The 21,866-nt window shown below is 39.1% G+C and overlaps 1 pseudogene; it reads right to left on the minus strand.

Annotated features, from left to right (window-relative positions):
- The window catches only part of LOC114444075 (ciliary neurotrophic factor receptor subunit alpha-like), a 173,035-nt pseudogene that overhangs the window by 70,854 nt on the left and 80,315 nt on the right, over window positions 1-21,866 (minus strand).

Genomic DNA, 21,866 nt, shown 5'->3' on the forward strand with positions numbered 1-21,866 from the left:
GAGTGCTTCTGTTGTTAATACAATATATTTGACCATTATGAAGGTTTTACTGCAGTAAAGAGAGCCTTTATCTGCAAAAGCTTATGGCTGATGCAATGTCTGTGCAATGTGTTATGACAAAAAGGATGAAGAAAGGTACAGATTTTAGTAAATATAAATACTTGTTGATAAAACAATGTTGTATTTTATGTTTTTTTTAATTATAAAAAGAACTTATACAGTACTTTTCATTGTATGTCATTTATTTTGTGCAAAAAAAAAAAAAATCTCTTCACTCTAACTACTTCATCATAGCAAGTTCACTTTTTGTACATCTGTAAAATCCAGAGGTAGATGGTGGTGATGACTACAGACTAAGAGGTGTAAAAATCTCACTACAACAAACCAGCTGCTGGACATATTTATTTTAACCTAGTATCTGCAGCATGTCTATTACAGAAAAGGCTGACTGATGGACTGCTTGCAGCATACTGGAAAGCATGGGTAGGAAAAATAAATGATGTGTGTTGTAAAATAGGACATCTTTGCATGTGGAAAGAATATAAGTTATTTCTGTCCTGCTGCTGAACTCCAGTGTGCAGTAGGCAGCTGCCACACAGCCATCAGTCACTCACCTCTTGGAACAGCAATCAGCCTGGTTCGTCAAGCTGTTGCTGCAGCAGCTAAATGGAGCATGGGCGCAAGTCCACCACACAACCATGGAGCTTCCAGCATTATTTTCATTGTTATTTGAGTCAGCAATCAAAAGACTACCACACCAAGTAGGGCGACTGGAGGCTATTTCCCTGTCGTCACTGAGGTTCCGTGTAATTCAAGAATGATTTTTTTTTTTTGTCCATAGTCGTGTGAGTCCAGTGTTGACTGTGTGGCTGCTTTTCAAGTACTGGTAGGTACCGAGGGACCTACACATGAGTAGCTCTGAAGCTGCAATCAATCATGTGTGACTGCAGAAATGTAGCAAACACCTGCAGCAGTAGCTCACACATCAAATGTACACATTCTTGTGCACTGACTCTCATTCGCACAAGCCTGCGTACTTCAGAAAGCGTGCACCACCTGCCATTTTTGTGTCTCTTCTTTCTTAACATAAAGGCACTCAAATACACAATAAGCTAGGTGCAATGGGAAAAGAGGTGCTTGCAAGGTTCAGCGGCTCCAAAACACATTGTCACATGTGTAAATCCAAGCAGCTGAGGAGACACAGATTACTCCATGCTCTCCTGAGCTTCAGCTGGCATGATATGAAGGACCGGAACAAAGGTGTAAAACAAATAAGTTGGCCCAGCACTGTACACATACACACACAGATTTATTTGAACTGGAGCACAGCCTGCAGCGATGCAGCTGTCATAGATGCTAAAGTTTACTCACAGTTTCACACAAAGGAAGAATAATGATGTCAGATATCACATTTGCTACAATGAAAATCATTATCAGTGAATAACTTTTCCCTGACAATCGCGCCTCTCTTTCCTAGTAGTCCTCCTGAATACTCCCGACTTCAAAGACAGACTAGACGTTGAGTGGAGAATACTCCACTTCCACTGTGCTCCATTATTAGGAGTTCAAAGGAATTTGTGTTAATTAATGCAGTAGGTTGTAATGATGATAGAAATAATGACCACAGTAATCATAGGATCAAAGTCAGTCACCTAAACAATACAAAAAAGCATTTTGTTAGTCTAATCACATCATTTATGAAATCTTTGCACAATAGTAGTGTATGTGTGCATTTTTGTGTGCGTGTGTGTTTTGTGTTCTGTAAGAACAGAGCAGATTCACACATCAGCAGAACAGGAGGCAGCTTCAAACCCTGGGAACACACGGTCCTCACGCCTGAGCGTGGAGAAGGGATGTCATGACAAAAACATTGTTTTGTAGTGTCGCTGTGTGCGACAATAAAGTTGTGCGCGCACAGGCTGATTGCTCTTTTTTTGTTCACAATATTGTACTTAAAACACAAAAACACAACTGAGAGCTGACAAAACACAACATCATACAGGTGATGCAGACACACTCACCGGTCCATAGGTTAAGGCCTAGCTTTCCTCCGACACTGTAGCTACATTCATCTCTTGTCCTCTTGGGCCATTTGTTTCAAAAATCCTTTTGAACACAGACAGGTTTGCCCTGTACAGAAGTGTCACCATGAATATACACACACGCCAACACCTTACCGTGCCTCCGCAAAGTGTTTTATCTAGACTGACTGAGCTGCTCACGCTGTTCTAAGTGTGCATTAATGCCGTTTTTTGCCCTCAGTTTGAACCTAACCTTAGGCTCCTTTTACACATGCACTGAAAGTTTCTGTAGGCCCTGCATGTGTGAATACAAATGTCTGATTCAGTCACATCAGACAAACAGACTTTATCCTGTCAGCTACCTGGTTCAAAGTCTGGGGGGCGCAACAGGTAATAATCAGGAGAAGTCACAGTGAGCTGTTTCTATTTGTCTGTATACTATTTTCCAATCTTTTTCATATTTCACCTCCCGCCGCACCACCCCTTCCTAGCTAAGCAGAGTATGTTTTGTATATAAAATCAGCTTTGAATTTCACAACTTTTACACACCGCTTCTCCAATGATTATGTGTATCACTAGTCAGACTATATGGAACTTCAATCAAATTTGCACTAAGAATAAAGTCAACAGTACTCAGGCAGCAACTCTGGAGAAACTGTGCAGACCAGACGGTCAATAACAAGCGGAAAGAAAGGGCCCAAGTAGACGCAGCCAGAATCAATTGACTTCTAGCTTAATGACCCAAAAGTCAGTCGTTTCTTCTTTCCTTCTTTTATTCCTTTCTCTCCTTCTCCCTCAGAGTGGAGGTTTAATGTTGAACTCAGGTCAAAGCCTCTGCAGGTGTGTCTTGTATGTCTTTTGTTTTTTTTTTTTATGTTTTGACTGTTAAAGCCGAACGAGCCGGGAGAGAGGAGTGGCATCATCATCATCGTCTGCCATTATCATCATAACTGTCCTACAACCAAGAAAATATACTACACACATGTTGAACGATATCAAATTAACCTTCATTTGTATCCTCATTCTCTTTCTCTCTTACACACACACACTCCTCTCTCTTTCTCTCTCTCTCACTGTAGCCACAGACAGGTCAGGCGTTTTGCTGCAGACTGTGAAACCACAGAAATGCAGAAATGTCAGAGCTGTAACAACAGGACAACCAAATGGGAGAAATTAAGAGGCTTTGTTGGTGCTTAGAAGGAATGTCCAAACACATGTTACGGATGAGTGTGTGCAGTGAGGGCTCTTTGAAGGGAAAAGAGGAGGAAGAGCAAGAAAGAAATGAAGACAAATCGAGCAAATGGAAAAGGGGCGAAAAAGTGAGTGAAAAGGGAAGACATCACTTTTGTTGTGTAGTATATTCATTTCTATATCGGTGCATGGATGATGCATATTTCATTATGGATTCAGGTGCTGGTAATAAACAAACACCAGCACCCTCATTTGTTGACACGCAGATGTGCAAAGACACATACTGTATGTGTAGGGATTTGTACTAATAAAAAGCATGTGCACACACACACAAACACACAACTACACATACAAGTAAGCCTGTCTGAAGTCTGCCTGTAATGACATCCAGGTATGTTTGCTCTTCATTTTACACGGCTCATCGCAGCTCCAAACAGGGTATCAGCTCAGGAGAGGGGGGTGGGAGTCTGTGTTCATGTGTGTGTATGTGTGCGTGGTTCAAATGTGTTGTGTGATCACTGCACACGTCTGCATAGCAGTGTGTGCATTGCTTTCTCCTCGTACACACTGACTTTACAGTAAGTTTGTAGGTACAAGCTCTTGTAATGAAATGCAGGCACACACACATACACAGAACCGTCTTCCTGGCTTGTTGACATTCCAGTAGCTTGGCCTCTTTGTCTGCTTCAAACTCTCCTCTTATTCAAAACAGACCTCCCCTCTCTTGCAAATACACACACACACACACACATTTTCTATCCCTTATTCCACCAGCTACCTTGTTATAGGAAGACATGAGCGTACATATTCACCTTGTCCTCCATCAGCACGATGATGTTAGCTGAATTCATTTTGGAGTTTAGCAGGAGCGCTCTACACTCTGCTATGTGTGAGGCAGGTGGCAGGATGACAGTGGCATGTTATAACAAAATGCAATATAATTTCACAGTATACTCAAACACATTTAGTTTATGCCATCGGGTTCTCAGTGGAATTTGGAAATAAAGGAAAAGTTTCCCAGTTTCGATGAACTCATTGCAGCCTGTGTAACACAGTGTTGAACACTTTCAGCCACTAGCGGTTTGTACACATATAACTTATCTTATCACCATCACTACAAAATAAGTGCACACCTGTGAGCGGATAAGTATAAGAAATTATTGCTGATAAAACATAACCAGTAGACACAACAAGGAGGGAGGTGTCACAATACTGATCCCAGCATGTGACCTCTGGTTATATACACATACGCATGACATTTTGTTTCTTTTTTTCCACATGCCTTCTTACTTCAGGTGCTCAGAAGCCCGGGCTTGTATATTCGCCTGTTGAAAGGCATTCACGCACTTTATCTCAATATTGAAGACATGAGTGTACACGTGTTAACTCCACAGTTGAAGACAGGAGCATTCATGTTTCAGATGCTTGCTGAAGGAAGGGGTATTCAACGTGTCCATTCCTTTCAGCACACATGTGCCCGCATGTTTTACCTTTCAAATGTCAGGGCAGGGATGCATACATGTGACTTTGACTGTAAGTAATGAGGTTTCTTTCAAAACTGACTGTTCTGTATAAAGTATATTTAAGTACTAATACATTATTGGCCACATGATTGGTCAAAAATAATCTTTTGGTCATCTCCATTCTGGCAATATCCATAAGCGATCATAACTGGCAGATGTTGGTCCTAAATTGATTGATCAGCTGTTTTTCAAAAACATCAAACAGATGACAAAGTTTAACCAAAGTCCTCATTTGTACTAAAATCACATGGCGACACTGTGCTGTTCACTCACCCTATAGTTCGGACTGTTGCTTGTTACAGTGGTTTATCGCTCCCTTCTACAGGTTTGATTGCTCTGCTGCTCTCTATAGTTAACAAAAAGCCTGATATCACTTCACTTCACACAGTCTTTGTGGAGCGATCAGACACAGACAAGAAGGAGCCTTTACCTCATCACAAACATTTTTTTAAAGGAGGAGGACTGGCGAAGAGTGAGGGAGTTTAGGTGTAAAGATAAAAGTGGTGAGGAAACATGTGAGATCCATAAATAAGTAACATTTCTGCAGGATGATGCAGTCACCTTTTAAAAATTCATCTATTATTATTAAAATGTAATGGTAATTGAATCATTGACCTTCAGAGTGAAATATTCACTACAAATGCATATTTTTAAAAAGTAACTGTATGTGCAATTGTATGTAGCCTATTTCACACAATGATGGTAATAAGTAAATAAATAAATACATAAGTAAATAAATAATAACCTGAATTAAATTGGAATTGTTCACCTTAAAAAAATATTAGAAAATTCAGCCAAATTAGACATGGTCATGGTCATGGTTACGTCTTGGGTATGGTGATTAAGTAACTCATTTTCTTGTGGCTGGACTAGGTTGTGCATAAGAATGATGACATGAAAATAATTACAAATTTTGAACATATTGTTCTCTATGGTATTTTATTTACATGTCCCTGTTACAGAGTGTATTCTGGATTTAAATGGACCCACAACTGGCCCCAGAACCCCTGACCTCTATAGCCATCGACACAGGTAAAGACACAGTTAAAAACACCATTAAGAACACCAACTACACATATTTGTCAGATAATGATGTATATGTGTATATGATGATATGATGATATGATGATATGATGAATAGACCCTTATAAGCTCTCTGTTGAGTAAAACCTGATATTTGAATATCATATATATTATAATACTTTGGCATAATGTTGTATGTAATTCTTATCCACAGCAGCCAGAGAGGTTGTTGTTCAGTTTACATGAATTTGACAAAATAGAAACAAATTGAATGCAAGCTACCACTGTGTGGAGTCTAATTGCTTCTTTTGGGTGCCGCTCTTACCTCTTATCTGTTACTATTGTAGGCCACTACTAAAGCAGTCCAACAAAGGCAACCACACACGCAGTAAAGAAATTACACATCTGAGCTTTTGTTTCTTAATGTCAGTGCATAAAAAATGACTGCTGTACTCCACTAGGATCGCTTCTATTGTGTCTTTCCTGCTATTGTATTTCCTGCAGATGTGAGAATGGGTAAAATTTAGGGATTAAACCTGGAACCTTCCTCTTGAAAGACCTCATGACCTTCTCAGAGAAATGAATATAATGCATGAGAGGAGAAAGAAAAGGATGGAGGAAGTGGCAAAGGTGGAAGCAGATGTACTGCATGTCGATATGTGAGAGAAGTGGGAAGGCATTGTATGGCTGCATTTCCACATGAAAAGGCTAGAAATGTTAGCCTCAGACATGATCCTACCTAGTGCTGTTTGAATAAAATAGAAGTGAAAAAAAAAAAAACACATTCACTGAGGCGCTTACAGGACACTGCAAATACAAGGCACTGACTTTAGTTCATGATATTGAATCTGATCGTTATAATTGTGTCCTGAACTATATAATTATATAATTTGACCTTTTGACCCACAAGTATGCATAAGTTTAGCCGCACAAACATATCAGCATTCGGAGTCACCGCTGCTGTACAGACACACAAAAGACAAATGGGTGGTCAGACAAAGACATAAGCAGACACACAGCACCAGACAGTGGGCAGATAGACAAAAAGACAAAATCAATAAGGAAAGATTAAGATGGAGCCACTTTAATAAAACGACTCTGTGTACTCTGTCCTTAGTACGTCCATGTTCCAAACAGACAAACAAGTTATGGTCCCCATGTCTCACATATAATTGCAACATATTTAACATATAAAATACTAGGAAAAAATAGGAAATCTGTTGTCAATAGTCAAATTGATTAAATAAAAAAACTGCCATTCTCTGGTTCTAGCTTCTAAAAATGTGACTATATGGTGCATGTACACCTTTAAATATTAAGGACTTATTATGGTGCAAGACTGAGGGACAGAACAGGATTCATTCAATTCTGGCTAGTGTTGATAAGAAGCCTAAATCTCCTACACATTGTCACATGGATAACCAAGACTATAGGCTTCAGCTATAGAAACCAGCCTTTCTATCAAAGGTCACCTGTAGAGCATGTGAATAGCATCCCTAAAATGTGCTCAGACGGATAAGTAGCAAGTAACAAACTCAAACTCATACTCATATTATATAGTATGAGAGATGGAGCAGCTTAGCTCCAGTTTATTACTATGTATGTCTTGATGTACAAGTGTGTGTACTGATTGTGAATGGGCACTATGTGGAGAAAAGCTACAAGTTCAACCACAAGGTTAATGCTTCTTCCACTGGATTACCTGAAGTGTGTGTATGTAAGCTTCTGTGATAAATATGGTGTGCTATCATTCTGACAGATCAGACTCCTTGTTATGCTGCAGAGGGAATATACCAGGCACACACACTCACTGTACCGGTAAGACTGTGTGTGTATAAGGCCAGGACTTCATGTTGCATGTCCTAGGCTGTGACCTTCTTTAGGTAGGCAAGCACCAGGCATTCAAAGAACTTCAGTCATTTAGTCGGATGGTGGGTTTTTTAGGTATAGGAACAATTATGGAGACCTCACACAGCTCCAGAGATCTGTTGAAGAGCCGTGTGAAGACAGCAGCGAGCCGGTCAGCACAGGTCTTAAGGCAGGATGGAGAGACTCCATCTGGGCCTGGTGCTTTCCTAGTTATCCAGTCTGGGTTAGCTTAGCTTTTAGCACCCAACCTAGCTCACATTGGTGGTAAGTAGCCTACTAAGGCTTTGTCCACCCATGTGTGTGGGGCGGCTATGGCTCAGGGGGTAAAGCAGTTGTCCACTAACTGTGAGGTTTGTTTGCGTCCCTGCATGTGTCCACAACCAAGACACCTAACCCTAAGTTGCTCCCAGTGGTTGGACTATTGATATGTGTGTGCTTGTGTGTACAAAAGGGTAAATGTGAAGTAGCGTTAAGTGCTTTGAGTTGGTAGAAAAGTGCTACATAAGTACAGAGCATTTACTGTGCGCAGTTTGGAAGCCCTAATTCATGATTACATTTCTGAGGTAAGTGACTGCTCAAAGGAGAGAGACAGAATTGGATGGCTGACTGATTTAGTGTTTAATTTATTTGTATTTTTTTTACATGTAATAGTATTTTTGGGCTCAGCAGTTACTCGATTTTCTTGATCAGAACACACTCTGTCTAAATAAGATACCTCAACATAATCCCATGGCTGCTCACTGAGGCTGCGACAGACCATTACAGTGTATAGTGACCTGTTTGTCCAGGTGGATTCAGCGTCCAAGTCCTGAGTTGCATGTTTGACATTGGCGGAGCAGGTTGCACTTGTGTGTTGTGACGGTTATTGTACAGAGCCATCCAATATTGGAACACCAAGCCACCACTCGCAAAACATGAGGCAAGAACACTTGCCACAAACTCAGCAGCCACTTTCATTGTTCAAAATCATATTATGTTTGAAGTAGTAAAGCACTTCTGGTGATTTATTTTTATTTTTATTTATTTTTTTTACAAGTTCTAGCAGTGCAGAGCAATCTCCTTCCAGTAATTATTCTAGAAGATTTTTGCTTTTCTTTTTATCATAGGCAAACACAACAGTTGAAAAGCTGTGGGCTGTCTAAACAAAGAAGTTGAATAATTAGTCTACTACAACAGCCAACTATTTGCATAAAATGATATTTTAAAATGCACTTCCTATAGCACGAAGAGGACACGGAAATATGCGGAGAAAAATACACCGAAGTGTATTGAAGACAAAAATACAGGGGGAAAAAAGAGGTCATGCAGGTTATGCATGAGGAAAGCCATTCTACAATACAGATACTCCTCATCCAGTGCCTCCCCAGTGGCTTGTATCCAGAACAGAAGCCCACACAGTGATTAATTCTTGCAAACAATATGTTTATGTATTTAGATGTGATATATTTGTATGCAGATGCATACATTATGGTATGGTATGGTAAGTAAGGGGTCCCTTGTCACCGCTGCAAGCCTTTAAGCCTCCATAGACTTTCTATATCTCTGAGCGGCTGTAGTCAATGTTTTGTCAGTATGATGGACAAGAAAGCTTTGGGAATTTGAATTTGAAAGGAGTGGAGGGAAGCCATTGTCCCCAGACAATACAGTGTGAGGGTTTGGGGGAGCGAATAGCTTTCTGTATGAATCCATTTCCACCACAGGAAAATCACACTTCAACCAAGAGAGATAGGACTGTCCTTGCACAATGTCATGAGCAATAAATACAAACACACACACACACACACACACACAGACAAATCTGCATACTTTTTGTCAGCTTCACTCTCCTTTGTTGCCTCTTTTCTACAAGGACAAACAGTTCTTACAAAGATCTGTTTAAGGTTTTGCTGTTGTCTTTTTTTTTGTTGCTTCCTTTCTTTGCTACGCGGGTATTGGCTTACAGCGGCTGCCACATACCTAGACAGTTCTATTTTATTAAAGTTTTCTAAAGTGACACAAGCTCAAAATGACCAAACTTTTTTTTTTTCATTGCAGACAGAACAAGAAAAAATCCAGACAGAAAACAAACACTCACAGAAATCAAAGAACACACTTCAGGTAAAGTGTTCCCTGATTTGTATGTATTTTAAATCCCTAGATAGACTCAAGGCACTCCCAAGATGTGATGCAGGGCAGGGGTGTCCAAAGTCCGGCCTGCGGCTTCTGTCTTAAAATGTGTTCGTTTTGGCCCACCAGCTAAACAGGATAAATCATACAAAATCAACAGGTAATTCTTCCTTTTTAACTCATCGTGTAACATTTAGCCTACATGATGTTCTGAGCAGACCATTGTCAGCTCACTGTCTGTGTCGTCACAGTGCGTCACATGGTTCAGCACTTCCACACAATTCAAGACTAAACATGCTAATGCATGCAACCTGGTATCCGAGGGTTTCCGTGTTGTACCGGTGAAGTTTTGTCTTTTTACCAGCGGCTAGTTAAAAACTTTTCAGAGATGATTTGTAAAGAAAATATAAACTTGTTTGGCTCCATTCCTGTGAGCAGCACTCTGATGTTTTATTGATGTAGCAATGAACAAACAATGAAACAATTTCCCCTGGGATTAATAAAGTATTTCGGATTCTGAAGAGTCTGCATTACATTTATTATTGTTAAACTGCCAGCTGTACAAGAGGCGGCAATTCTCTCCAAACTAATGTGCCGTATTTCAGTACGCATTTGTCATAAGACATGTCAATACGTCTTTACGTCTAGTTGGCATGCACTGCAAACCTGTGTAAACTTTACAGAAAATTAACAAGATCAGCACTAAATGACTCCTACCTAGTCTAGTCTACGTGACATCTTACATACTGCTGCTCTTAAAGCAGACCTGCCATATATGATCAGATTTCATCATCACCTTCACGGTAGTTTCAATAACTCAATTGTCACAATCTTGTTAAGTGTCAGGCTGGTATAAGAAGGAGCTAAACTGGAGGATATAAAAATGTGTGAAGGCTCCACATTGAAGCAGTGAAGTACTTTTACTACTCTTTGTGAAAATGTGAAATTAGCTCTCTATGTTAACATCTTTATCACAACACTGAAGCAGGGTCTCAACCTGTCATTTCTTTTGGACTTAGGCTTGTTTTAAATGTAACTTAATGTAATTTAAACTCTGCGCCCCAGTTTCTTTCACAACACTGTTGCATTTCATTTTTTGTGTGTGTGTTTTCACTCTCAGCAGCCTCACTGCACTTGTACTCAAGTTAATCGCAATGACTTAAGTTGGGAGGAATGACAATAAAGTTGAGCTGAATTAAATGAGACTGAAGTTCAATGTGATAAATGGCAATCTTTTCCCCCTGCCACTCTTCTACTTTTTTCTCCACCGCCTCCGACAATGAGTCACGTTGAAGGCCTCCCTGTTCACAATAGATCAAATTAAATGTGTATATTTAGAAGTGTTGCTCCATTGAGGGGTTCGGGACCCCTTTTAAGCCTCTAGTGATTCAGTTGCAATGTCTTGGAACAAAGTTTTATTGCAAAGCAACATTAGCCAAAACTCAGCTCATACTGGCTGGAATTACATTAGCTTCCTGGCAACATTAACTTATTGAACAGTCTATCAGGAGAAACTAGCGGGGGCCCCTGTGATTTTTAATGGCACAGGAAAACACAACTTGAGATTTAATGGGTTGGAATCAACAAAATGGCTTTGGAAACAGAAAATCTATCTCGCAAATGGTCACTCAATTCAATATAGGGGACATTCTGTTCATCTATGAATGAATTGCCTTTGTTAAATGAAATAATTTGAAAGATTTGTTAACTTGATTTCTCCAAAATTAGGGAGTATTAGGTAAGCTTTCTTACCTATAGAACTGTCTATTTATACACATGTAGCAGGTAATTGTATAGGGAAGTGCATAAAAAAGCCAGATTTTAAAGTCAGGAGGGAAAAAAATCTTTTTGCTATTTATTCATATGCAGCATTTTTACATTTAAAATAATTAAGCTATCACATTACACTCAAGATTAACTGCACTGTGAAAGTTAAAGAGCAACACAATAAATTAAGCATAAATAAACTATCCAAAAAAAATATATCACTGTGCATTTTTAGGAGGCCTTTCACGCAGCGTGATATACAGTATTGGAAGTAAAAGTGCTTAGGTTTGCATTTGCATGCACAGTGTGCGAACCACTGAACCACTTCTTCTAAATTAAAGCTAATAACTTGAAACCTAAGATTCCTGATCTCCCCAGGATGCCATCCCTGGTAAACCTCTGCTTTATTTCTGCCTTTTATGCACACACACACACACACACTGGATCACAAACAGCCAGGGACACACACCACACACAGTCATTATCTGCACAGCAGGATAGAGGTACTGTGGGTTAATCAGGGCATTATGACAACCACAGCCAGAAAAAGGTCACATGCACAATCACACACACACATATAGAAGAGCACATTCATGCTAACTAACATTTGTATTACATAAATAAAACAAACATCAGTATGACAATATGAAGTGAGGTCACAGAAGAAGACACTATAAAAACATCCCTGATGGGATTACAAGCAGTTGGTGAAGAAACACACACAAATGAAGCTGCTTGCTGTTGTGCCTTTTGTATGTTGTGCATGTGTGTGACTCGCTAAATATAGCTAAATATATTGTTACAGCTCCAAAAAAATGCTAAATGCTAAATGACCCTGAAGCCATCACATCACTTTGTTCACTATGTATTTGTCATTAAATACTGGCTGGCTGCGACCTGCTGTAAGCCTCATTTGACTGCACTTCTACTAATGACTCACATTAGGCAGCGTACACACACACACAAACACATACACACAACATCACACATTTGGTACTTTTACAGAATTGTATGAGCAGCGGTAATTCATCATTATATGCTGGCTGGTGCAGCACAATGCTCAAGGGTAATTTTACCTGTGCCTCCTCCTGCTCATCTTTCATCTTGAGTGCGTGTTTGAAAGAAAGATGCACAGGCAGAGAGTGAGATAAGACAGAAAGGAGTACCGCCGCAACTTCCACTTTTAGGTGTTGAATGTTAAAGATCAAGGAAGTTGTTTTTGTCTGCTGGATGTTGTTGAAGAAAGTGATTCTAAGAGAGGTGGGGAGGTGGGATGACATAAAGTGTGATGAGAACTGACAAGATAAAGCAACAGTGTAAGAAGACGGGGCAAAGAAAGCCTGTTGCTCATTTCCTATATTGTGTTTCTTTTCAGTCTTGGGTGGCCATGTCAGAGAGAGCACAGATAAGTAAGGGATAATGCTCTTCGAGGTGTCCATTATCAGCATGTAATGGACTTTATGTCGTCCATTAATTGCACATAATGGACACATTGAAAGGCATTTTCCTACTTATACCATAGTCACTTGCCAAAAAAAATAGGAAGGTTATTGATACATATTTTCTGGTATTTTGCATGCAAAAACTGAAGCTTACTCAGATTTCCTAAATTTGGTCACAAATAAGATATATAAGATATAACTTGGCAAGGTGGAGGGGTGGGGACGATGGTTGGCACAACTAGGAGGCTAATAGCTAATATTCAAAGCTAACAACTGTGCATTGTAAGTAACAAGTAGAATGTTTATTAATCCAACCACCCATTGTTTTTACCTCTGTTGTCCTGTACTTTTACATTTGTATTATTAAGTAAAAGATCGATAACCCATGGGTTGTGAGGTGATTGTGAGGTTTATTTTTTTTCAGTCCTCAGTAGTTGTATTTTCTAAATAAATTAATTTAAATCATCAAAACTACTAAGAAGAGGGCTTATTGCCATAAATAATAACCTAGTAACTTTGACTGCATCTCTGTTGCTATGGTTATATCATGTGCTGAGTCAGCACCACTACCAGCCAATCAATATTGAGAATAGTCAAAAAAGACTGTGAAGTTACATTATATTAGGTTCCTACATTCAACCTAATCATGTCCTTTGAAGGGGTGATGATTAATTTAACAATGTCAGTAGTGTTCAAGGTTTAAAGAAAGTGTTGCTCTGGTTGTCTTCCTAACAGGATGAACAATTAATTAATATGCTTCTATGAAAACCAATTAGTAAAAACAATTCAAGACTAATGTGCTGAGTTTTTCTAAAATGGGTCTATGTATTTAAATGTGACTGAAGACGGAGAAATATCTTTCACACTACAAGACAGAAAAGGAAAGAGCTGAAATTTTAATGTGGGTGTACAGTGTTGTTTAACTGCTTCAGACTTTTGGGAAGGAGCCATCAGAGAGAGAGAGAAGCTTGATCAAAGCTGTACTGGGAATCCCTTCTAAAAGATTAATGAGTTAAAAGAATTAGACAGGACAAACATAACACACGCTCGCTCAGACATCGCATGAACACTCAGACAGTGAGATTCTGAGATTCCATATCTTTGCATGAAACACAGCGATTGGTTGGAAATGGTCCATTACCAGACAGATTTTATCAGGAAAGTCGGGAATCCTGCATCTATAGTGGACTAATTACACAACATTCACTACTAAACAATAATGGATTCTACAGATATTTGTCTTACATATCTCACATTTTGTCTTTTGTCTCTCACTTCAAATCATGACATATGGCACACATTTAGAAAAGAAAACACAGACAGACTGATAAAATGGAAAACTGTGTGTTTAAGTGTGGGGGATCCTTGCGTGGGTCGGCAAACTGGTAAAATATTTCTTTAATGTATCTTTGTGATATGATGGTTATTGAGATAACTTGTCAGAAAGAAATGTCTTTCATGTCTAAGAGCAAAATGCTACTGAGTATGATCCAACAACACTTCCTCACAAAAACAATACTATAGTTGGTCAATGATACATCTGCCAGATACAACATATGGTTTATACGTCAACGTCATCCATATCATGGAACTGATGCCGTAAAAGTCTGTTAGAAGGTGACGCAGTAGACTTTCTCTCAGGAGTGTGAGGTTTAAACCTCCCTGACACCGTAAGCTGTTTTGTTTTCACTTTATGTTTAAATGGAGGTTGGTTTTTGGCATAAAAACCTGGTTTTCGTTAGGCCTTAAAAACAGCGTGAGAGGTTGGATGAACATCATCTTACAACATACAAATTCATAATATTAAACACATCACAATGATCCTCCGCTCCTCCAATAAACATAAATAGATATATGAAAGAGAAGAGAAATATGCACACATGCTTTTTTGTCAAGGACTGAAACATCAACCTCATGTTACATTTTCCTGGTAAGAACAGGCTGGATGTAACAGGCTACATATGTTATTTTTGTGAATTTCATACTTTGTACCTTATGCTGCTGGTACCGTCAGTGCCACAAGGCACAAGGACTTCATTTAAATGGTCTACTAAAAGCTGAACCCAATATGGCGGTACTTTTGCAATGGCCTTACCCTGTAAGCAGATACAACACTGTATTAAGAATGATAAAGTTCAGCTTACATCGTTGCATAGGAATGTGTGCACAGAACTCCTTACAGCAAGACAGATACATATGATACACAATGAACAGCTTAGCATTTTACACTATTTGCTTTTTCATATCTGGAGGCCTGGTCTATTCTTGCAACATCTTCCTTCCTTCTCCCCACCCCCTCCTTCTGTACATGCTACTTACATTAGAAGTGGAATACAACATATATACACTATTACTCTCAACCTCTCCTCTGTTAAGCATCCAGGACAGTCACAGCCAACCATTTAAAAGGCGGAAACATCAGTGTTAGACAAGCCCTTTATCTACTACTGTATCTTCTAGGTGTCAGACAGGCACTCAGATGGCCAAATTAGTCCTCAATCTGCCTGCCTGGACACAACTCCTATCAGGTTGTGCTAAACAGCAAGAATTTTCAAGTGAACCAATCTGTTTGTCAGGCATCAAGCCAGACAACCATCTAATCAGTCAGTCAGCTGGTGACTCAACTGGAGAACCGAGAGAATGTGTTTTGTAATGGTTTAATCATGTTTTGGATGCTTAAAGGGACAGTTCACCTCAAAACAGATACAATTCAATCTCCAATGCACTATTTTCCACTGAGCTACTTTCAACAGTTCCTCACAATATTTATTCTTCATGAGTAACTGGATTATAGGTTACAAAAAATGATATAAACTGTCACTTTAAATTTATAGCATGCAACATTCAAGACTTAGATGATTTAATTTGAAGCTAAGACAAGTATAAAAAAGACAGTTTTTATAAAAATATTTATGTGTGCATATTATTCCTTTACTTTGAACATATTTCTTGTATTTATTTGGGGGATTTTATGTTTCTTCTCTTTGGCACCACAACAGACATGTTTTCTTTATTTTCTTGCATTTCAAAGCCATGACTAAATGGGATTAGTGTTACTTTGACTCTGCCTGTCTGCCAGTCAGTCAGACTGTAATCCATCTGCCAATCCAGTCAGTCAATCAATCGGTTGAGCTCCATCTTGAATTTAATACAGACAGCGTGCCAAACGGGGGGAGCACTGATTTACACTGAGTGCTACTCAGGGTAATGAGAGAGAGCGAGGCTGCCTGCCGGCGCATACATGGCTTACACATACAGGAGACACACAACGCACCAACATCCATTTTTCCTGCTTATTTACTTATTTACAAGGAGCTGTCTGTTCTCTCTGGTGACACATCAGAGAACAGTTTAATCTCCTGAATAATTGATTATATTTTTTTTTGTCTGAAATTGTCGTTTGTTGTTCTAAAAGTTCAACAATTTATAACAATAACTTCAGCAGTGCATTCAACTGGGGAAAACTTAAAATACTTTTTTTATTGCTTAACCTTTCTTCCACTATACTTGTTAAATCTTTAAATATTGTTATTCACAAATATTTTGAGCCATTGCATCACTGTGAAAAGTCAAAGAAACCCTTCAGCCAAGCCAAAGACATGAATAAATAACAATTACCAGCAATTACACAATGTTGCTTATACAGTGTGAAAGTGCTCTTATGATTGACATGGGTTAAATTACTGAAAAGATAAATATATCTGAATACTATAGAAACAGATCTAACACTATTATCTGTCTGACATTTTGCTTTTGTGCCGCTGCAGCTATTACTGCTAATTACATCTGTCAACATGAGCATCTTCACATGAATTACATTAGACTTGGCTGTCTTGTATGATAAGGGATGGGTTAAAAAAAACTATAGCTAGGATTCATTTAATTTGAAGAACTAGCATGTTGCGTTCGCATGGATAAATAAAGCTTTAGTTGGAGCAAAGCACATGACCGGGCATGTTGGTAACGTCGTAGCAGCACGTGTCGAATGCTCAAGAAATAAATACAGCTTTGACAGCTGTAATACTGTGGAATTAGTGCGAGAGTTAACCTCTTACTCTCCTGCTGTCTCTCTCTCTCCTTAGCAGTAAAGGGAGGTAAAGGAGCTCAGCGATGGAGTGCGCAAAAAACATAGTGGTGGCCAGTAGTGTAAGAGGTATATGATGAAAGTGATTACTTAGCAACTAGATGCAGAGGTGGAAGACCCAGTGAGAGGAAGCAATGTGGAGAATTTAGAGAGAGACGTAGAGCAGAGAGGAGGAAAGGACAAAGAGGAGGGAGGTAGGAAGAGAGGGAGATGGGGGGGGGGTGATTATCAGTGGAAATGTTCGTCTCTCAATCAGGATATGGACTCCCATAAATAACATGCCCTCACAGTCAACAGCATGATGTCACCACATTCGCAGATAACAGGGCAGAAATGTGGTGTCAGAGCATGTAGCTTCACTGAATCTCAGTCATAGAAAAAAAAATGTAATAGCAAAATTCAGTCAAACTGAAAATAAACAGTCTCAACTGCACCACATTTTTCCTCTATGTGTTCTTTATTTATTTTGTTCTACTCATCCACTTTCTTTTGAGTGTTCTTGTACTTTGTTCATTGGTATTCATGTTGTGAATGTTCTTAGTATTTGCTCTGTGAGGCACCCTGTTAATGGAATGGTATTGCTTTGACTAGCAGCTTTCTGGTATAGAGTGAGATAGTAAAGAAGACACAGAGAGACATGCATAGAGGCAGAGTCACGGAGAAGAGAGAAGAAAAGAGGGATAATGAAAATAAACAAGGCTTTTTTTCCTCACATATACAGTATCTTTTGTGATCAATCGTTAAGTGCATGCATGAAAGGATGAGTGATCCATATTGCTACAAGAATAATGGGGAAAAAAATCCATGCAAGCATGAGTAATGTGCAGTGTCTTATTCATTTTTAAGACTGTGTCTCCATGTGCCATGAGCAGCAGTTCTCACCTGAGATCTATGGTCTATGGTCTATCTATCTACAGTATATATGGTCTATGGTCCATATAGACTACACACACACACACACGCCATATATCATAGACCAAAGCAGGCTGTAAACATGTTTCTTTCTGCTGCAGTTGGACATTTCAACATGGAGGTCTATGAGGATGGAACGCACTTTTTGACTCTGTTTCTTAGCCTAGAATTTGTGGCTTTGTTTGAAAAAAACAAAACAAAAAATTCTACGGGTGAGTCTTCTGTGACGTTACTTGTACATTTCCAAAGTACTCTTTTGAGAATGTCAGGCACGGAAGCAAGAAACTTGTTCTGTGATACGGCGCCCACCTGTCACTCAAAGCGGTCGCTTTAACATAAAGGTCTTTGGGGATTAATTTGCTTTTGAAGGGGAACTAGACTTTTTGACACTTTGACACATAGGCTTTATTTCTCAGCCCCAAAAATGTGCTACTTGGTCCAGACCAGCATGCTTGAAAATAAATGGATGGATGAACAAAGGGATTGATGAGTAACACAAACAAATTCATTCAGAAATGCTATCAGAAGTAGATGTTGGAGACCTTGACCATCCTTATGTGCAGTTTTATCATCACTTTGTGGACAGTGATAAGATTTGCAGCTGCACAGGTGAACACACACATTAAATCTTCAATACTGCACATTTTTAATTACACTGAGCCATAAAGCGCTGCAGCGGTCACCATGAGATGATACTGCTTGAATAGTTCTGTGTTTTTATGAACTTTTGTTCCACTGGGAGAGCAATCTGCTCTCTATCTAATACAAATGAATAGAAATGATAATATGGATCCTTGAAGGGATTTTATTTGTTCCTCTCCTCCTCAGCCTTAGGGACTCTGAGAGGTGAGGGTCATCGAAGAAACACAGCGTGTCAAGGAAAAACTCGTGCCTACAGCTGCACTGTTGACTGTTTGCTTTTACTATTAGTGATCGTGCATGTTTGCATTCAACTATTCTGAGAGTAAATCAATAATTGACACTATATGTATAAAACACTAAACTTATACACCATAAAAAAAAGCTTTCTGAATAACTGCAATCCGACTCCCACACTCTCACTCCTTTCTCTCTTCATCTGTCATCTGTATTCTCTCATGCCTTCTTCCCTTAACGTATCCGTCTTATGTCTTTTCCACCCACCCAGTGCCCCCCCATAACTGCTTCATTGTCTATTTTTCAAAAACATTCAAAAATCAAATTCATGTTCAACGAAGCTTAATTGGCATGACCTTTGAGTCTTTCTCTCCATGGGTTTTTAGCTTTCAATTTTTTTTCCTTTTCATCTGTTGTTTCAAGTGATGTTTTATTAAGGGACTGTCATTTCTCTTTACTTTTTTGTGTTTTTTTGGCAACATGACTCTCAATAAATAACAAAATGTTATTTTAATGTAGCCTCATCAACCTTTAATATGTTTGTTTTTCCCTGAAACTTTAAAGTAGATTAATATACAGTAATATTACTCGTATTTTACATAGCTGTAAAGTAAATAATCTAAATACAAACAAAAGTAAGTGAAACTTTTCCCATCATCACACAGTGGCGGATTTATACACACATTTTCCTTCACAATATGAAGTGTTAGTTTCATGTTTCCTACATCTGTCTCTCGGTCTCATCTTGCTCCACCCTCCATCACTCCTGCTCTGTCTGTGTGTCTGTCACATGGCTGTCTCCCTTTCACTTTCCAATCGACTTCTCTAAATGTGAGGGTTGTATCTATTTGTTTGACTCAAGTCTGAGGATGTTTTCCACCTCTATTTCTTATTACATTTGTTCAGCAATGCACTGGCGTCATTAATTATGAAGTCTCAAATGGATTTCCTATACAGTCCATGTCACACTACACACAAGTACACAGACAGGGAGAGAGAGAGAGAGACAGTGTGTACCTTCCTCAGTATGCGCATTTTGTACAAATTGACTCAGACCTAACAAGAGAGTTCATTCCTCTTCCATCCTTCAGTACCGACTATGTATATCTGCATGCACGCACATTGCTGTGTGAGTGAGTGCACGTGTGTGCTCTACTCTCGCTGCCAACTGAGGCATACCCTAGGGAAGTCTGTCAATCAAACTAGCTGGCAATTTGTCAGAGAAACAAGGCATTTTGCAAGAGAGACAGATGTGTAAATGTGTGTGTGTGTGTGTGATTATAAAGGTGTGTGAGCAAATGAATTTGGGGCAAATGTACATACTAGTAATACTTTTGCATGACTTTCTTGCACAGAGAAATACAGGATATACAGTATTTGTGTGTTTAGCAATGTGTATCTTTGTGTATGTGTATGTAGCACAAAACAAAAAGTGACAATAACACACACAATTATTTCAATCAGTTATGATGTAATGTCAAAGACATCTATGCTTTGTGTTTTAGAGATATCTCCTTAAGTTAGCATACAGCTAATGCTAGCACACACAATACCATGAGGGACTAGTTAGTCAAACTCAAAAAGTGGAAGGAAGAAAAAGCAAGTTGCACATTTGACATGAATATCAAAGCAACCACAGTCCACAACTTAACATGAAGAGCTACTGAGTACAGTCTTGGCTTGGTGTGGTGCCCCTCCATAGTATGTAGGTATTACATGCCACATTCAAAAAGGGCAAAACACCACACAATGACAAAATAAAATAAAATCATAAATAAAAACATATAAATCAATGATAACCTAAGATTTGCTATGACATAGCACAAAAAGGTTAAACACATACATTTATCTGCTCATCAAATCAGCAATGATTGTAACTCAAAATGTGATTGGTCTCTTCACCTGTTACTTTCTAAACTATAGTGCTTCACATGCCCATTTTTGAAGCCAATAAAGGAGCCAACTCATACTCAACTCAAACAATGATAAATGAAAATACAAAAAAATACATTCTAATGCTAAACTGTTTGGCCTCTGAAGGCCAGGAAGGGCCCTAAAGGTTCTTAAACAGCCCAGCTCCTTGTGATGACAGCAGCTTCAGTATCTCAGGGCAAGGTACACCTGCGCCACTCCAAAATATTACAATCATTTGCAATATATCTTATCATGTCATGTTTGAAATTGTCATAAAAATATCAAGTGAGTTTTAACATAGGTTTAATGAGATGTTTTTTTTTCTTTAATAGATAAGCAGCATAGGGACATTGATTTTCACTGAAGCTAAAAAGTGCTTCTGAATTAATAAAAAGTAAGGTTTTCATCTTGTGCTCAGAGAAAGCATTGTCTGGCTCTATTCAGCTCTTTTCCACATCAAGCATCAATTGTTATTACTCCTGACTTTCATTCCCAATCTGTCTGTTTCCGTTTGCCTTCCATCTTTTCCCTGGATGTTTTCCCCTCTTTGCTCTTCTTTGTTTTTCTTTCCATATTCCTCTTTCTCTTACCTTCTCTGTTGCTTTCGTATAATCCCTAAAGACAACATTCCTATTTCCATTTCTGCTCTGCGTGTGTGTGTGTGCCTGTGTATGTGTGTGCCTGTGTGACCCTCGTGATATAGTGATGTGCGTCACTGGGGACTTATTGACTTCCTTAGACTCTTTCTAAGGGTCAGCTGACTTAAACAACCCAACCTTATTGGCTAATAAGTCAAGGCCACTCTTCACTAAAAGTCAAGTAACAAATGGACTTCCTCTTAAACACACACACACATATGCACACACACCATTTACACCCATGGTCTAATTTCTGGTCATGCATCTTGTGTGAACTCTCTGAGGGGCAGTCACTGCATTACGTCTTTACAGCCCATCTTTTCTGCCTCAGAAACCTCAGTACACAAATCATTTGAAACATGCTCATGATCATCACTTGACCTGACTGGCTTCTTTGTTGAAGCACATATTTGTTATGGAGGTAGTCCTGGTAATGTGGCCAAAATATTAGCACCGTGCAGAGAGAGAGAGAGATAACTAGCTGTTTCTGTGCGGAGTTT

This window comes from Parambassis ranga, chromosome 12, assembly GCF_900634625.1.
Source record: "Parambassis ranga chromosome 12, fParRan2.1, whole genome shotgun sequence".
NCBI classification, from domain to species: domain Eukaryota; kingdom Metazoa; phylum Chordata; class Actinopteri; family Ambassidae; genus Parambassis; species Parambassis ranga.